The following is a 12,915-nucleotide window of genomic DNA, read 5'->3' on the forward strand; positions in this document are numbered from 1 at the left end:
GGCCTACCATGTGCCAAGCACTGTGCTAAGCAATGGGGATAAAAAGAAAGGCAAAAGATGGTCCCTGTCCTCAAGGAGTTCATAATCCAATGGGAGAGACAACAAGTAAATAACTAAGTACAAAGCAGGATGTATACAGAATGAATGGGAAATTCCAGTGGGAAGGCACTGGAATAAAGAAGGTTAGGAGAGTTTTCCTATAGAAGGTGGGGTTTTACTAGGGACTTAAAGGAAGCCAGGAGGAGGAGGTGACATAGTAAGGAGAGCTTCCCAGACATGGAGACAAGCAGAGAAAATGCCCAGAGCTGAGATGGAGTGGCCTGTTTGAGGAGCAGCCAAGAGGCCAGTGCCACTGGATGGAAGGGATATGGAATAACAGTGGCCCTAGAAACCTCAAGTGAGGACTTTTGGAGGAGAGAGAGACATGGACCTGTTAGTAGGCAGGAAGGAAGCAGCGAGTGGATGAGCAGATTTTAAAGAGAAGTATGAGGTTACAGATGATAGAGGGGGCAATCTGCTGGAGGAAACAGGATGAAACATGATCCCTTGTGCATTTAGAAGGCTTAGCCTTGAAGGATTAAGGTCACTTTATGTGGGACTAGGGTGAAGGAGCAGATAGTGGCAGGAGTGATAGGGGATGAGGAGGAAGGAAGCTGAGACAACTCACACTGAATGGCTTCAGTTTTCTTCTGTAAGATATGAGACAAGGTTCTAGCTGAGAGAGTGAGTGGAGGGAGGGCCGTGGGATGTTTGATGAGGCATGAGAAGGTTTGGAAGATTCACTGTGGAATGAGAGTGATCTGATAAGGGAGGCACAGCAGGATGGCTGAGCAGCAGTGAGGGGTCACTTGAGGTTGTGTAGTAGACCCAGTCAGAATGGTTGTGTGGTGTTCTCCACTTTCTTTCAGCAGCATGTGTGAAAGTAATGGTGGGAGTGAACCAAGCTTAGCATGGTAAGATTGGCAAACTGATAAAAAGGCTAGAGATCTAAGAGAAGATGTCAGAGTAGAATTGAATTGGCTCATCTCAGAGTCAAGGAGGGGAGAAGAGGAGAGATTGGCTAATACGAGGGGATAGACTCAGAGAGGGTTGAAGGGTCAAGTGGTTGAAGGTCACTGTGTGGATGAAGAATAGGGTAATATAAAGGAAGACAGAGGGAGAGGTGAAAAGCCAATGGATTCTGGTCAGATAAGGGGATTTCAGAATTTTTTTAACACAGAGGGGGTACATTTGTTGGCAATGGCAAAATCAGGGGTATGGCCATCTTTGTGTGTGATTGGGAAGAGGTGGAAGAGTTGGTCATGAAAAGTGAGTCATTTGAGGACCTGAGAGGCTAGGGTGTTCGAGGTGTTATCAACATATAAGTCGTGTCCTCTCCTCTAGTAGAATAGGAGTTTCCGAAGGTCTTGTTAGATGCTGCAGATAGATGGATATAAGGAGGAATTTCCTAACAAGTGGAGCTATGACAAATGACATGGGCCACCTGAGGAATGGAGAAATCCCCATCTCTGATGTTATCCAGCAAGGCTGGCCATCTCTCTGGGATGCTGCAGAGGAGACTTCCGCTCCAATGGAGATGGATCAGTAGACTTTGAAATGTTCTTCCATCTTTGAGAATCTGTGATTGGTCAATACCGGGTTGGAAAGGTTCAGAGTCTGGGGCTGGTGACAGATGCTTTGGGGCAGAGGCTGGATTGAGCTCCCAAGAGGGTTTCCTGGCCACAATAACTTCAGGGAAGGCTGGAAGAAGTTAGAGTTTGCTCTATGATGCAAGCATTGAGTTTTGGACTTATTAAAGCAAGGGAAGGAATCAATCTCCTGAACAATATTTCCAGAAAATCCTGGCATGGGCTCCAAGCCCTCCCCTTCTCAGAACAAACAATGAGGGGGATGTGCCTGCCATGTTAAAGTCTTCCCACTGAGATCCAGTTATTTGGAAGAGGAATTCAACACAAATGCAATTGAACACTTTCCAAGGACACACTTGGGTGGCAGAGAATTGATTGAAGGCTGCATGTGAAAATAACTCCTTTTCATGAAAGAGAACCTGAAGAAGAAGAAAAAAACACAACAACTTGGAGCACAAAAAATGGAGTTTGGATTTGGGGACATTGCACAAGCAGGTGCTAACCTGAAGCTGATTCCCAACAGGAAGGGGTTTCTAGGCAAAATGGTATAGAAAGAGTCTGTGTAGGTGGGCTCTTTCCCTTACCTGTCTCACTCCCTTTGGTGTTTCTTCCCTAGAGTCCTCTCCTCTGGTAGTCACTTTAGAAAGTAAGTGATGAGGACTGGTTGGGAGACCCCTTAATATTGTTGGAATTTTAACAAAGGATCCTACTAGGATCCAGAGCTGGGAGGGATGGGGTGGTGAGGATTCAGGCTTCACAAAGAAGGTGGTGCCTGGGTTTAGCTTAGAAGAAAAGCAGAGATTCCAAGTAGGTTAGATGTATATGTGGTGAGCATTCTAGGCATAAGGGGCATCTACAGCAAAGGTAAAGACATGTGAAATGGAGTAGCATATGTAAGGAGTGAGTAATTGGCTAGTATGGCTGGACTGTAGATCACATGGAGGAGAGTAATGTGTAAGAAGATTAAGATGGTAGAAAGAGGTCAAGCTGTAAGTTGCTTAAATGCCAGACAAAGCAGTTTGTATTTTATCCAGCAGTAATAGGAAGCCATTGGAGTGGAGTAAGGAGGTGACATGGTCAGATCTGAGCTTTAGGAGGTTCAGTTTCACATCTGTATGGAGTATGGATTGCTGTATGGGGGGGGGGGGAAGACGCTGAAGGAAGAGAGGCCAACCAGAAGGCTATTGTGATGATACTGATAGTGCAGAGTCATCCAGGCTCACTGAACCTTTGGATAGAGGCTCACTGGCAGGATCACTGGCTTGGTCCAGAGCCAGATGACAAGTTCTTTTATTCATTATCAGGATGACTTTGGGACAATTACCTCTCCTCTGTAAGCCAGTTTCCTCATCTCTAGAGGGTCTCATAAAGTAGATGAGGAAAACTGGCTCAGTGGCCTCTAAGAGCAAGCCTAGTATGACAGTTACATGGCCCATGAAATGAGTCATGGATTGACCCACCAGAACTTAGGAAGCACCTCCCATCCCTGAAGTATGGCAATAAGGGGTTATTCTTAGTTGGCCTACTATTGACAATCTTCAGAAACTACCTAGCTTGAATAATGGCTGCAGGACAGATGCCAGAATTCACAAGGGGCCCTTGGAATGGAATGAGGTAGTTACTGGTCCCAAGGCAAAGAAGGTCTTGATTCTTTTTTTTAAATATTTCATTACTTTATTACTAATTAAAAATCTTATATTTAATTATATATTAACTTAATTACTATTTCATCATATATTTTATTAAATATTCCCAAATTGCATTAAAATTTTTTAATATTCACTTTAAAAATTTGAGTTCCAAATTCTCTCCTTCCCTCCCACCCTCCCTCACCTCTCAAGAAGGCAAAGGAAAATGATGTCGCTTAAGCTATGAAGGCATGCAAAACATATTTCCGTGTTAGCCATGTCACAAAAGAAAATACACACACAAGAAAACTTTTTTAAAAGTTTAAAAAACATTCTTCAATCTTCACTCAGAGTTCATCAGTTCTCTCTCTGGAGGTGGAGAGTCTAATCCCCTCATTTTGCAGATTAGGAAACTGAGATCCAGAGAAGAAAAGCTGTTTCACAATGTTGCATAGACAGTGAGTAGTAACTTAGAACCACTAAACCAAATTTACTAAGAGAAACATGCCACTCAATCTAGGGAACAGCTTGCCACCAATCAGAGCGACCCCCAAAACGAGATTGACTTTTTCATGTAATAGTTGTTCCAGCCCAAACTAATGACTACTCCTCAGGGAGTGACTCTGGAATCAAAAGATCTGGGTTCAAATCCTAGACTTGCCAGTTGCTAGAGGTCTTGATTCTTTGAGCCAGCTTTAGGTTGGTAGAGAATGCCATGAATACTGGAAGAGAACAAAAGTCCCATGCAGTGTTAACATCTCCCTGCACTGGCAGAGAGTGAGACTAATGATAGCCTGGATGAGAACCCAGAGTTCATGAAAGACCACAGAATATAGAGCTAGAAAGGATCTCACAGGCAAGCCCAAAGTCCCTGCACTATTGGAGAGTAATTAGAGATGAAGGCATGGCATAGGAGAAAAGAAGACATGTATTCAAATTCTGCCTCAGACATTTACTAGTTGAGTGATCTTGGGGAAGTCATTTAACTCACTTGGCTTTAGTTCCTCATCTGCAAATTGAGCTAGCTGGCCTCTAAAGTGCCTTCTGGCTTTAGATCTATTCTGTCTATGGGTACCTGAATCTAATCAGAGGACCTTGGAGCTAAAAGGAAACCCCAGATCTGAATAGTTCTCCCTCTCCTGGAAAAGAATCCCCTCTACCACATCTCTCCCCACTCCCACCTCCAATGGTCATCCAACTTGTGTTCACCACCGCCCAGGACAACCCATTCCACTTTGGGACAGCTCTATTACATATTCAGTGCTTAGAACAGTGCCTGCTACATAGTAGGTATTTCATGGAGGTTCCTCGACTTGACTCTATTAGGATGTTTTTCTTGACATTAAACTTAAATTTACTTCTTTGTAACTTCCGCCTACTACTTACAGTTCTGTTCTCTGGAACCAAGAAGACTAAGAATGATCCCTCTTCCACCTGACTGTTTCTGAAATACTTAAAGGCAGACAGTTGCCAGGTCCTCCCTGAATCTTCTCTTCTTCAGGTTGATCATCCTCAGTTCTTTTGAGTGATCCTGAATCAGGACCAATGAGTGCATGCTGCAAAGAAGTAAATTTAGTCTTAACATAGGGAAAAACTTTGTGACAGGCAGAGTCATCCGAGAGTAGAATGGGCAGCCTTGGGGAGTGATGAGATTCCCTTCCTTGGAGGACTTTGAGCAGAGGCTGGATGACCACATGTGTATGTTATACTGGGGTGTCCTTTGGTATGGGGGTGGACTAGATGGACCTCCTTCCATCTCTTGGGTTCTGTGACTCTAAGATCCTCATATGACTGATCTTGAAATCCTTTTGCCATCCTTGGGTTCCTCCTCTTGACACCATCTCACTCATCAGTGCCTGTTCTAAGCTATGCCTCCCAGAACAGTATTAATTTTCCATTTTCCTGATCAAAGAACAGTTTCTAGCCAAGCTTCTGCACACTTAAGCTTTAGAACAGAGTCTAGGACTGTATCTGGCCCTAACTCTCACACTGGACACTGACCAAAGAAGAAAGAGGCCGACTGCTGGCCAACTCTCTCCGTTGGTCTTTACATACCAATGAAGGTACCCTGGGGATGGCCCTTATAATACACTTGCTGCTGCTTGGTTTTCTTTACAATGAAATCAATTATGGCAGAAAGGTTGTATTCAGCCATTTCACCAATACTGCCAAAGGAAAAAAAAAAGAAATGAAGCTGGATATGTACAGCAGCTGTAATATTTGCTTTAAAATAAATGGATATTTTCAGATAGTCACATTTCAATTGAGCATTTCAAGCCAACTTGAGGTCATTAGTGTCAACATTCTCTCCACTGATAAAGATCCCAGCCTCCCTCACCCCTCATGCTCCCCATCATCTTAATGGACCAACAAGGCTCTATGGAGCACCTCCTCATTCACTTCAGTGTGGCAGCAAGGGGCTATTTTATTAGGCTCATCATCGGTAATTTTCCAAAATCATCTACCTTGACTGATGGCCGAGGGGTGGATATCAGTGTTCTCAGGGGGCTCCTCAAGTGTATTTGAGTGCACTCCAACGTAAATATGCCTTAGGGGATTTTGACAGCCAAAAAATTCATTGTGACCAATATATACTGGCCAGGCGCCAAATTATTTATATCCTTAAGCTTGGCCATTTTGGCCTTCCAACAACAGACAGATAATCCTTTTCTGGCCATAGAGTTCTACTGGCATAGCCTTTAAGAACTTAGTGACCTTTCTATGCTGTGACAGCACATTAAAGACCATATCAATGGAGGAAACATGCTTTAGAATTGTTTAACATAAGCTTCAGTTTTCGGACTAGATATCTAAGTTCACAGAACACGTAGAGGTCAAAAGCACTAATATTATTCATGTTTATTTCCCCTGTTGGACTGCGCCATGAAGGCAGGGAGCTCACATTTGTCTTACTTTCATCTTATCTAAAAATCTTAATTCCAAAAAGATGAGTCACCAGTGTGATACTGCAACTGAAAATGCCAATGAGGAAACTCCAGCTTCATTAAGAGGGGTATGGCTTCTAAGAGTTAGGAGGTGAGGGGTTGTTCTCTGCCCTGATCAGACCGCTGACTCAGAACATTGTGTCCCATTCTCGGGGTCAAGTCTTACAAAGGATTATTGATGAGTTGGGGTGGGGAGGGGAAGAGTCTCATGATGTATCAATGAATCAACAAGCATTTATTAATCCAGGAGCTGTACCACATTCTGGGCATACAAAGCTAGAAATGAAACAGATACTGCCATCAGGGATCTTCCATTCTATGAGGATCAGTTGAAGGGACAGTTGATGTTCAGCCTGAAGAAGCAAAGACTTAATGGAACCATGGCAGCTCTCTAAAGTGAACAGCTATGGTGCACAAGAAGGGTTAGCTTTGTTCTGCTTGGCCCTGGAGGCCAGAACTAGGAGTTCTGTGGGAGGAAATTACAAGAGAGGAATTTTTTGAGCTGCCTTCAACTAGAACAGGCTGCCTCTGCATGCAGTGGGCTCCCTCTCTTGAAGCCCCTTGAAGCAGAGCTGAAAAGGAGATGCCTTAGTTTCTGGAGAAGAAAAATGACAAACAACTTTAGTGCCTTTGCCAAGAAAACTCCAAATGGGATCACAAAGATTGAAAAACAACTGAAGAGCAAACATTCATTTTAGTGCCTGCCCTATATCACGGACTGCGCTCAGGCTGACAGAGCTCTTAGGAACTCTAAGAGGTGGGGTGGTGTAGTTTAAGAATTATTATTCCCATTTAATAGTTAGGGAAAGTGAGGCTGAGAGAATCAACATGGCCTGCCAAGGCTACATAGATAGAAAGTGTCAGAGCTGGGATTTGGACCCCATGGTCCTGACAGTCCCAGGACTCTGCCCACTAATCTCCAGCTGCCTTCTGCTCAGGGGTACTCTAGATGTTTACACCCCTGAGCCTAGCTTCATAATGAAGTGATCCTTACCTGTTGTCCATGAACGCTCTTTGCCCCAAGGAATCCTGTAAATTGAAAGGATACAATCATCTTCAGTCACCACTTCCTACCACCTTTCATTAGGGCAGTCCTAGTAGGAGATGACCTCGGTCAGTCAGGAAGAAAGGCAAACAGTTGATCTCTCCACCTTTGGCCCTGTGGGTGTGCAGACTGAGCACAACAGGCAAGATGACCCTGTCAGGGTCACTCAAACTATCCTCCATCTGCCCTTCCATCTGTTACAGACATGCGTGTACAAGCCAGAGACATAAAATATCCTCTGCATTCTTGGGGGCAGGGATTGTCTCATTTCTTTCCTTGAGAAATCTAGGTGTTGCAATAGATAATGCACTGGGCTTCAGATCCTGCTTCAGACACTTACTAGGGGGTGACCTTCTCTTCGGCTTAGTCTATAAAACGGGGTGATAATAACATCTATCTCATAGGGCTACTGTGAGGATCAATTGAGGAAACAGATAAGATAATATCTGAAATCATTTTAGTTGTTATGATAATGATTGTATTACCAGGGCCATGCACAGCGCCTGGCACATCGTAGGCACTTAATAAATGCTTGTTGGTTATAGGCACTTAATAAAGGCTTGTTCATTGCCTTTCCTCTAGTGCCACAGTCTGGAAGCTAGGAATCTAGATATACTAGGATTCAAAGGCGGGTCCTCAGGATCCGTCCAAAGCTCTTCTCATCTTGCTTCTATGCCAGGGTGAGTCTGAGTTATTTCCCGACACAGCTCACAATGGTCCCCTGGGCTTTTGGGTTCGTCAAGTATCTTTCCTCAATGCTAACACGTGCATGACCAAAGAGCATCCAACATCCAATTGCTCCCAGCCACAGCACTGGGGTGTCTGTGTGAAAGAAAAAGTGGCTGATGGGTACCATGAATACAAAGATGGGGTCCGGCAAAGTGAAACAGCATAGTGCCAGGAATGTCACTGGCCATATGGGCTGTGTCCTGTGACACTGTGCTCAGGTTTGCTGTCTGACCTGGGTCAAGTTTAAACTGTGTGATAGGACCATAAGAACAAAGATTTAGAACTAAAAGGAGCCTCCAAGGCCATTGAGTTCAGCCCCACATTTTACAGTTGAGGAAACTGAGCCACAGAAGCTAAGTGACTTGTCCAGGGTCACACAGCTAGTAAGTGTCTGAGATAGGGTTGAACTCAGGTTTTACTGATTCCAAGTCTAGCCTTCTACCCTATGCTATGCTGCAGGGGACTTCCCTTCTGTTGCGCTCTCTCTCTCTCTCTCTCCCTCTCTCTCTCTCTCTCTCTCTCTCTCTCTCTCTCTCTCTCTCTCTCTCTGACTACAGCATTGGAAATGATGAAAAAAGACACTGATGAACATTGCCCATTACATGTTAGTTCTCTCTATCTGGTGACTTTTTCCCCAGGTTCATTTCAGAATTGTGGGAAAGAGTTTAGGTCTGTGGGCTGCTGACCTGGGGAAGATGATTTGCCAAGGGATGGATATTGTCAATAACTCCTGAGCCTTTCCTGGCCGTAGGCATTGGTGACTTCTTCTGGGTTCTTCTCCCCCTGTGCCTCACAAAAGTTGGAGTTGGGTTCACTGACAATAAGTTTACACGGAAGTCACAGGGATCGAGGAAAGTACCCTAGAAAACCTGAATCTGAAACCCCAACCCACTACTTATGTTCTTTAGGGCAAATCCCTCCCTGGCACCCAGTTGCTCATCCATCAAATGATGGGGTTGGATTTAGGATTAGTTTCTTCTGCTTACATCCGCTGCCTTGACTGGTTACAATTTCAAGGAATGAGGTGCCCCTGCCAGGAAAAGCTCCTTACTCCTAAACACAGCACCTTGCTGCTGACTCAGCCTCAATTGCTACCACCTCCCTCAGCTTCCTCTCCCCTCTGACTGGAGGGCACAGTATCCTCCTAATACCTTCCTTTATAGAAGACAGAAACTGGGCTCTCAGCTCACTCCATCTTGCATCTGCTGCCCTGCCTGGCTCCAATTCCATGGAACAAAATGCCTCTGTGTAGTGTAAACTGTAGTGTCCTGCGTTCAACCCCCACCCCTGCCTCTTTTTGTGTGTCGTCTCCCCTTTCAGATTGTAAGCTTTCAGAGGGCAGAGGCCATATTTCTTTTTACTAATTGTATCCCCAGCACTCAGTGTAGTGTCTGGAACATAGTAGGTATTTAATGAATGTTTATTGGATCCAATTTATTGGATTGGATAAGAGAATCTCTGAAATCCCTTCCACCTCTAAATCTGTGATGCAATGGGAGGACAAGTGTTCATTTTACAGACATGAGGATATTTTCTCAAAACATTTTGGGAATTCTCCTTTGTAAATTGCCTTTAAAGTTATCACTGTGGACTTTGGGAGTGTTTTCATTGATGGCAACATTTTGTCCTTTCGTTTGGGGAAATGACTAAGAATCATTTAGGACTAAGTAGGGCACATGGTCAGGCAGAGTGGTACAGAGTGATACAGTGAATAAATCACTGGATTTAGAGGCAGAGGGCCATGGTTAGAATCTTGGCTCTTCCAGTTGGTTGTATGACCTTCAGCGAGTTACTTCTCTAGGACTTAGTTTCCTTGTCTGTAAAATGATAGAGTTGGATTCTACCATCTCTCCACATCTATGAGCCTTTTTCATTCTCACTTGTTATTTCAACCCATCTCAAATGCCATGGTTTCCAGTCCTTTTTCAATTCTGTCCACTCTTCCATGAGCACTCCACCCCTCAACTCATCAATGTCTTTCCTAAAATATAGTGCCCAGAATTGGGCAAAATATTCCAGACTTTTCCCAACTGAGGGAGCATACAGTGAGACAATGACTTCACTAGTCTTGGACACTATGTTTCCCAGTGTGGCCTAAATCTGGATTTTTCAGCTGCTTTGATGCACTGGCCAAAATGCCTGCTGCTGCCATATTATGGAGAGAACACTACATAATGCATTGCTAGTTACTAGTGATTCTACTTACATAATTTATTTTATATCCACCCCCTTTTCTCCTATCAAATGGCCTTGATTCTTTCAGGCCCTCATCTCATCTTTCTTGGACTACTGCAACAGCCTCCAAATGGGTCTTCCTGCCTCAGGTCTCTCCACCTCCCCCAACCTTCTTACACACAGCTGCTAAAATGATTTTCCTAAAGCATGGATCTGATCAGGCCACTCTTTTGCTATAGGAGCTTCAATGGCTCCCTACTGCCTGTGGAGCCAACTAGAAATTCCACCTTTCGCATTTGGATCTCTTTACCATCTGACCTCATCTCTACATTTCTAGATTTATTACACTTTATTCTCCTTCCTGTATCTTTCAGACAAACTGGCCTTCCTAGTGTTCCTCACACATGATGCTCCATATCCTCTCTGAGCCTCTGCTCATGCCCATAATGCACTCAGTCACTACCTCCATGTCTTAGAGTCCCTGGCCTCCTTCCAATATCATCCCAAGGGCCATCTCCTACACAGCTCCTCCCACTCAAAAGGACCTTATTTTTTTCTCTAGATATTGCTACTGATGAGGAGAGCATGCACTCTATTTATTGAATTGTTTAATCAGCTCAATGAAATTACAGAGCACGTTCCATGATCCGGCGGCAACCTCCCACTGAGGTGGACTTCTCCACTGGCATTTTACTGACTGGGCTTCAAAGATTGGGTCTGTCTTCTAAATTAGCTGAGGATAAGAGCATTCTTAGAGAAGCAAGATCCTCTGTTGTCTACAATGGCAAGCTGTGAAATCACTTAGGCTTCATTGTTGTAGTCTCTCTCCCTTGAATGGGATCTATTTCCCCTTTCCCCTCCCCCACCCAATATGGTGGTTTATAGGAGAAGTGCATGGCAAGTAGACTGTGCTTTCTCCATGCATCTTGAGAAGGGAATTCCTAGACCTCAACTTCCAGCTGCCTTCTTCTGCCTTTATATTTCCTTTTCTGAAAATAGTCTCTGACTAGAGTTCCCTGGAATGAGTGTTTCCAGCATAGGGGGTTAGCCCAAGTTCCAGAGTTCCTGAGAGATTCCCAATTCCTGCATCTGAGAGGTAGATGCCAGGCTCCAGTGAAGTTTGCTTAAAGCATGCTTGCACTGTGGCTAAAGCATGAAAGCCACATCGGGGGAAGCCAGGAGACTTGTACTTCTCCCATCCTCTGTGATACTGCTGTAAGCTGATCTGGACAGTGGATGGGGAAGGTTCATTAAGCTATTCCAAAGGAGAGGAAGGGGAGAACACTATAGGACATCTGATTTGTCTGTTTGTGTTTCCATATTTTTCCCCCTTGGGCATGTGTTAGTCCTTGTATCTTTTGTACACATCTTGAGGTGGGTGGATGTAACAGCAAGGACACTTTGCAATCCTACCAACTACACCAAATGTAACAGCAAGTACCCTGGCATACCCAGGATGGCCTGCCAGCACAGGTTCTTTGATCTGCTTTTCTGAAAGGAAAGCAACTTTTAAGTGTCAACAATCTTACTTTAATTACATTCACTAGTTCAGGGGAAAGGTCAGCACCCTGAACACGGAGAAAACACAAGCAGAGAAATTAGTGCAGAGATTCCAACAGACTGGCTTCCAACTGTCTGAACAAAGTAATACAACCACCTACATACACCACCAGATTGGGGGAACATAAACAGCTGAGTAGTCAGGGGGCTCTTAACAAAACAGCTACTCAGAGTCCTGTCCGGGGAATCAAAAGGTCCTTCTCATGAGCAAGCCCCCAAAGCAAAATACCAACCTCAGAATATATGTACACTTTTGGCTAATAGGCTCCAAGCCAGAAGGCATCACAACCTTTGTGACTCAGTGCCTAATTAGCTTAGTACCAAAAGGTGTGAAAGCCTTCCTACAAGCAAGCCTCCCTGTAAACAAGCTTCCCTCTTAGGCAAGTTCCTCCCCCAATGGGCTCTATGTGACTCAGGATGGACTGGAGCTCCAAGCAGTAAGACATCTGTGATTGAACACTTGTGATCACATAGGCCTATTAATGGGTGGGGAAGGTCTTTATATTCCATTAGCATTACAGTGAAATAAAGTCTATCCCATCCCATTGATGCCCATATTGTATGCTGAGTGCCCAGGTCGGAGTTAGAGAAATTAGACAAGTGCCATAGTTCAGCTTTATTGAAGAGCCTTTCCCAGACTACTCCAAGATGGAAGCAAAAATCCTTGGATAATAACCCTTTTAGGGTCAGCTGTCCAGTCCCCAAATGCCCCTCCACCCTCACAACACACACTTTTTTTTACATATGTTTAGTTTCATTAAAACCCAGATTGATCCCAAGCTAGGAGGGACTTCAAAAATTATCTAGTTCAATCCCTTCACTGTCCAGTTAAGGAAATTGAGGCACAGCTATATGATGTGACTTTCCATGTGAATACGGTTCCCCTGAAGGAGTGGAAGGCAATGACTGAGGGCAGGTACGTTCTGTCTTTGTGTGCTTAGATGCTAAGATAGTGCTTGGTACATGAACACAACATAGTAAACTCTTGATTAACAAACACTTGTGGGTTGACTTATACGTGTAACCAGCACAACCTCCAGAATAATTTGAACGCTTCATAAGGGCAAAAGGAATTTTAAAGCAAAGCTTGTCTTGAGATTGGAGCAGAACTTACAAAAACTTCTGGAAGACCTGTCCAATTAGAATGTTTTTTACAATGTAAAGGAAGAGAGCCATGAACTGAGGCATTTTGCTTTACCTGTCCT

Source organism: Trichosurus vulpecula, chromosome 8 (genome assembly GCF_011100635.1).
Source record: "Trichosurus vulpecula isolate mTriVul1 chromosome 8, mTriVul1.pri, whole genome shotgun sequence".
Classification (NCBI taxonomy): Eukaryota; Metazoa; Chordata; class Mammalia; order Diprotodontia; family Phalangeridae; genus Trichosurus; species Trichosurus vulpecula.